At 40.3% G+C, this 6,777-nt stretch overlaps 1 long non-coding RNA gene across 2 annotated transcripts in view; it reads right to left on the bottom strand.

Moving 5' to 3' along the window:
• Positions 1 to 6,764, bottom strand: part of LOC115862532 (uncharacterized) — a 17,757-nt gene extending 10,993 nt beyond the window's left edge. The window contains exons 1-3 of one of the 2 annotated variants that reach the window (XR_004043146.3): positions 6,571 to 6,764; positions 2,575 to 2,639; positions 1,180 to 1,277 (exon numbers count right to left, since the gene is read on the bottom strand). This is a non-coding gene — a long non-coding RNA (uncharacterized lncRNA). The remainder of the gene's footprint in view (positions 1 to 1,179; positions 1,278 to 2,574; positions 2,640 to 6,570) is intronic. The other variant, XR_009560044.2, reaches the window with a different exon arrangement.
• Between the last annotated feature and the right edge of the window lie 13 nt (positions 6,765 to 6,777).

Raw genomic sequence — 6,777 nt, 5'->3', positions numbered from 1 at the left:
AATCATAACTATATTCAGGAAGTTATTGCATTCAAAATCATAAACAAGATACTAAGTAAACAGCACAATCAGAGAACAAGAAAGGGCTCTTACAGAATGAAAATATCATGCTGAAATAAATTGAAGGCCCAGAAGATAAAACAGAAGAAATCTTCCAGAAAGCAGAGCAAAAAGACCATGCGATGGGAGACATGAAAGAAATGAGACTCAGAAGACCTTTCCAGGAGGCCCAGTTTTACAGGCATTCCAGATAAAGAAAGATAGAAATCAGAGGGGAAACATTATCAAATGAGCAATACAACAATATCTCCAAAAGGTTAAAGTTACACGTTTTCAGATTGAAAGTACCTACAGAGCAAACAGCACAAGGTCTTTTAAAAGACCCACATGTCTGCAAAATTTTAGAACACTGGGAAAAAAAGAAAATACTCTAAAAGCTTCCGCAAGGAAAAAAATACCACTTATGCAGGAACAAATTTCAGATTTTTTAATCACCAACACCAAATGTTAGAAAACAGATGATATACCTTCAAAGAGATTGACTACTAAACACAACTGAATCATGGATTGACAAGAAAACAAACAGCTGTGGAGAAGTTTATTTGAACAATTAGAGAGAGACAAAAGTGGGTTGTATATCAGTTAGATGATATTATTTTATTTACATTACTTTATTGAGTGCAATAACTGTAGTGTAGTTATGCATGAGAATGTCTTTGTTCTTAGGATATATATACTTGGGGTGAAGTGACATGATATCTGAAAGTTACATTAAATGGTTCAGAAAAACTGTGCATGTGTATGTGCATTTGTGTGTGTGTGTGTGTGTGTGTGTGTGTGTATGCATGCACACCACATGTGTGTAGACAGAAAGATATACCAAATATGGCAAAATCTTAATGATTAGTGGATCTATGTGAAGGACATATAGGTGTTCTTTTCACTATTCCTTCCATTTTTTTATAGATTTGATATTTTTCAAAATGAAAAGTAAGGAATTTAAGAAATCTAACTGATACACAACAAAGCTGTAAGGGAAAATAGCAAATAATTTTTAAATTTCTTAATTTAAAATAATTCAGAGGGAAAATTCTTTTTTCTAGAAGTTTATAATTAACCAAAGAATTAAAGTATAAGATTAAATATTCAGACATGCAAGAACATAGAAATTTTACCTACTAGCTCTTTTTCTTAGAAAACTTCTTGAAGGTGTGCTTCAAAAAGATGAGGGGTTAAACCAGGAAAGAAAACAGGGAGTCCAAAAAACAGGATACAACCTAAAATAGCAACAAAGGGAAATCCAGAATGACAGGAATGCAACAGGCCTAGAGAGGAACCTGTCCAGATTAAAGAGCGAGGAGGAAGACAGGTATCTGATAAGAAAAGTAGAGTCTGTCAGAATACATGATATGATGGAGAGTTTAGAAATGTTCAGTTTTCTTTGATAAAGAAAAACAAGGCACCCCAATTTCATTGCAGCATTATACACAAGAGCCAGGTCATGGAAACAACCTGAGTGTCCATCAGTGGATGAATGGATAAAGAAAATGAGGCATATGTATACAACAGAGTATCATGCAGCCATAAAAAAGAAGGAAATCCTGCCATTGGCGACAACATGGATGGACCTAGAGGGTATTATGCTCCGCGAAATAAGTCAGACAGGGAAAGACAAATACCATATGATTTCACTTATATGTGGAATCTAAAACAAAACAAGTGAACTGAAAAGCAGTTATAGATAAAACCGAAACAGAGTCACAGATACAGAGAACAAACAAGTGGTTGCCAGAGGAGAGCTGGGGTGGAGAGAGGAGTGAAATGGGTTGAGGGAGATCAAGAGGTACAAACTTCCAGGTACAAAATAAATGAGTCCCAGGACAAAATGTACTGCATAGGGCATATCGTCCATAATAATGTAATATCTTTGTATGGTGGCAGACGGTAACTAGACTTATCATGGTGATCATTTTGTAATGTATAAAAATGTTGAATCGCTATGTTGTGCACCAGGCACTAACGTAGTGCTGTGGGTCAATTATACTTCAAACAAACAAACTCGTAGAAAAAGAGATCAGATCTGTGGTTACCAGAGGCAGAGGGAAGGGGGTTTGAGGGGAGGAGGAATTGGATGAAGGTGGTCAGAAGTTAGAGACTGCCAGTTATAAGGTAAAGAAGTCCTAGGGATGTAATGTACAACATGATTCATATAATTATATTATACTTTGCTTTATGTTACGCATGTAAATCGTTAAGAGAGTAAATCCTGAGTTCTCATCACAAGGAAAAAATATATTTTCTTTTATTCCTTTTTCTTTTTTTTTGTATCTATAGGAGATGATGGATGTTCACTAAACTTACTGTGGTAATCATTTCACGATATATCTAAATCAAATCATTATGCTGTTCACCTTAAACTTATACAGGGCTGTAGGTCAATTATATCTCAATGAAAAGGAAGGAAAAAAAGACTGAATTATGATTACAGATTGGAATATGAATAAGATGTAGCACAGATAATAAGAAGCACAGATAATAGAAGCTGAGAATGTAGAAAAAAGGATGCAAACTTACTGGAAGGTTAGAGATGCTGGCATCTTCATCTTTTAAAGCTGGGAGTCAAGAGACACTGTCTATACCTGATGAAATAAGAAAGAGAAGGTGTAAGTGTGTTGCTTAAACAATATACAACTTTGGAACTGAAAATAGTAATATGTGTATTAGGAAACTAAGGAAGAAAAGTAGGAGTTGTGGAGTGTGTCAAATCCCTATCCATCAGGGGATTAGAAAATGTCTAAACTATATAAATGAAGACATCATAGCATAGGTATGTTATTTAAATACATAGCTTCTTGGGGCTTCCCTGGTGGCACAGCGGTTTAGAATCCACCTGCCAATGCAGGGGACACGAGTTCAAGCCCTGGTCTGGGAAGATCCCACATGCCACGGAGCAAATAAGCCACCCGTGTGCCACAACTACTGAGCCCACATGCCACAACTACTGAAGCCTGCGTGCCTAGAGCCCGTGCTCCTCAACAAGAGAAGCCACCACAATGAGAAGCCTGCGCACCGCAACGAAGAGTAGCCCCTGCTCGACGCAACTAGAGAAAGCTGTGTGCAGCAACAAAGACCCAAGGCAGCCAAAAATAAATAAATAAAAATTTTAAAAATAAATAGCCTCTTAACTCATTTCCTGATGCCGCATTTGCCTTCTCCTCACACACGCAGTTTACAGTCCAGCCCCAATGGCTCTCTTGTAGTTCCTTAAACATTTCAGGCAGGCTCCTACTTCAGGGTCCTTCCGTTCCTTCTGCCTGGAATTCTCTTCCATATGATGTCTCTGTGACTCTCTGTCTCTCCTCCTTCAGGTCTTTTTTCAAAAGTCACCATCTCAGTGAACACTTCCCTGATCCACCGCTCTCTATCCCCACTACCTGACTTTTTTTCCTCTGTAGAACTTGACTTATCACATCTAATATACATATTCTGTCCTTTATTTCTATATTTATACTATATCTCCACTCCACCAGTACTATGTAGGGGGGGATGCAGTGATGCTTCCCTGTTTTTATTCACCTCTATATACACTGGTACCTAAAACAGTTGCTTAGGCACATAGAAGGCAGGCACCCAATATATAGTTAATAAAAGACTAAATGAAGGAATAACTACAGAGCAAGCTGGAGGTAAAGTTTTACCTTTGGGAACTAAGACTGGTTGGGTAGGAGTGGGCCAGGAATAGCTGCTTTTCCTCACGTACAACTGACTTTTTTTAACCATATTATTTTGACCAGGGTTTAAAGAAATTATTATTACCTTTACAAAATAGGAAAATGTTTTACGACATTGTGAAAGAGAAAAAAATAAGACAATTGAAAACACTATACACACACACACACCTGTACTCACAAGTAAATTCATTCCTTAAATATTTTCATTATTAAACAAGAAAGAATAAAAACAAGCAAATAGAATATTCATCTGAAGGAACCAGAAAGAAATTAACAGTGGAAATATGAAAAGGAGGTAAAAATAAATAAAGAAGAAAGTAATCAGTACTGATAAATTTCAGTTCCTTGGGGAAAAAAGAAAAACAGCAACATATTAAAATAGCTGGAAAGCATAATCAAGAAACACAAAGAAACAATAGCCCAAATAAACAATCAAGTCAACAATCCCTAAAAGGGATATGACCACAGATACAGATGTGATAGCCAGATGTTTCTAAAATGTGAAACCCTGAATGAAATGAATGGTTCTCTAGCAATTAAAATTATCTTGAGAAGAAACAGAAAACCTGAACAGGCTGATGAAGAAACCCAAATGGTCTGACAGAGAGTCCTTTCATATCTGCCCTAAAATAGTCACACAACTACATAAAGAATTTAACTTTGTTTTGTGACTTATTTTTTAAACCTTTAAATATTTAATCTATTGGGAATGTATTTTTTATTTAAGGAATGAGGTGAAAAGCCCCGTCTCTGCTTATCTGGTTTCCTTCCCTCTTCATGGGTGTGTGCCACTCAGGCATCATCAGCCCAGGTAGGGCTGCATCTTCCCCTGTGAGTGGAAGTCACAGGACCCATCACATGGCCCATTGTACAGCCTGTCCACAAAGGGTCTCAAAACGTGACACCCGGAAATAGAAGTCGACTCCAGACTGCCATTTTTATCATCTCTCCCCGCAAAATCTTGCCTGTTTACATATTAGAGAAAAAGCATCCTTAATGTTTAAGAATGTTAAATTCAAAACACATGGATTCTCTATACCCAAGAATTGAAAGAGATATTTATACATCAATGTTCATAGCAGCATTATTCAGGAGAGCCAAAAAGAGAAAACAACCCGGGGCTTCCCTGGTGGCGCAGTGGTTAACAAACTGCCCGCCAATGCAGGGGACACGGGTTCGAGCCCTGGCCTGGGAAGATCCCACATGCTGTGGAGCAACTAAGCCCGTGTGCCACAACTACTGAGCCTGCGCTCTAGATCCCGCGAGCCACAACTACTGAGCCTGTGTGCCACAACTATTGAAGCCCGCACACCTAGAGCCTGTGCTCTGTGACAAGAGAAGCCACCGCAATGCAAAGCCCGCACACTGCAGTGAAGAGTAGTCCCTGCACCCCACAACTAGAGAAAGCCCGTGCGCAGCAATAAAGACCCAAAGCAGCCAAAAATAAATAAAAAAATTAAAAAAATTAATATTTTTTTAAAAAAGAGGAAACAACCCAAGTGATGAATGGATAAACAAAATGTGGTTATATATATTATATATTATATATATATTATATATGTATATGAGAGAGAAATGTTATTAAATAGGAAAGAAATTCTGACACACGCAACAGTATGTGAGACAGGCTGGGACCTGGGACCCTTTGCTGCAGTGCTTGCACCAGGACAAACCTCTCCTCAAGCAACAAAATACAAAGAAGCTATAGGGACTAAAAATAACTGTGCACATGTGCATTTGGGGCAAATTCTACAAAGAGACCAAAAAACCCAACTGCCACTTCTGAAGAGCTGGGTGCAAAAACACGGTGTCGGGAGCATAAGCAGGGTGCTGTGCATGCCTCCTGCAGTCAACACCACCCAAGGGGTGGGCAAAACACCTAAGCCTCCCCTCTGGCCCGACCCCTGGACACACCCCTACCCTCACCCCATATTAGGAACAAGCTCATCAGCCCCAGGGAGTGAACAAGGGAACCTGTTCTTGCTCCCGGCTGCTGCAGCAGGGGCCCCAATAAAGCCTTGCCTGAATTTCTTGTCTAGCCTCTGATCAATTTCTATTGATTGGGGAAGGCCAAGAACCCTGGTCGGTGTCACACGGATGAATCTTGAAGACATTATGCTAAATGAAGTAGGCTAGTCACAAAAGGACAAACGTTGTATGATTCCACTTGTATAGGTACCTATAACAGGCAAATTCAGAGACACAAAGAATGGTTCAAGGGCTGGGGGGAAGGGGGGATAAGGCACAGTTTTAGTTTTACAAGATGAAAAGAGTCCTAAAGATTGCACAAGGTGAACGCATTTAAAACTACTTAACTGTGAACTTAAAATGGTTAAAGTGGTAAATTTTATATTTTGTCACAACTGAAAAGTCAGCACATGCATGACACAGGGTTAGGTGTGTGTGTGTGTGTGTGCGCGCGCCCCAGAACAGCGTGTGTGTGTGTGTGTGTGTGTGTGTGCGCGCGCCCCAGAACAGCGTGTGTGTGTGTGTGTGTGTGTGTGTAGTGTCCCGGAGTTCACACCACATCCCACAGCCCCCAAGCCAACCTCTGAGGAAAGGCCCATCTGATTCCGACTCTCAGCCTCCAAGTTTGTTTTAACTTGGCTTCGTAACGGCAGGATGACCAGAGTCTCTATTTGCTCCAGCCCCACCCCCAACCCACTTTAAGGGTACAATTTAATATTTCTGAACAAATTTTAAAATTGTGCAACTATCACCACCATCCAGTTTTAGAACATTTCCATCACTCCGCTTAGCGTTTCTAAGCGCCCGGATCCTCATCTGTAAATGAAGACAACATGAGCCCAGCACATTACAGGCCACCAACAAATTTTACCTAGCATTATACTTGTTGAGGATGGACTGTTTCCAGGTTACTATCTTTTCCCACACGCAGCCAGATCTTTGCCCGGCTGGCGGCCGCGCGCGCAGAGCACAGATTTGCAGCGGGGAGGTGGAACCGAAGTCCGGAAGGCTCCGCGCGGCGGTTCTTCCCCGCAAGCCGCGGCCAGCGATCGCGGAATCGGGCGTCTCCCCGCACCCT

The sequence above is a fragment of the Globicephala melas genome, chromosome 19 (assembly GCF_963455315.2).
Source record: "Globicephala melas chromosome 19, mGloMel1.2, whole genome shotgun sequence".
Taxonomy (NCBI): Eukaryota; Metazoa; Chordata; class Mammalia; order Artiodactyla; family Delphinidae; genus Globicephala; species Globicephala melas.
This window is presented reverse-complemented; position numbering and strand designations above follow the sequence as displayed.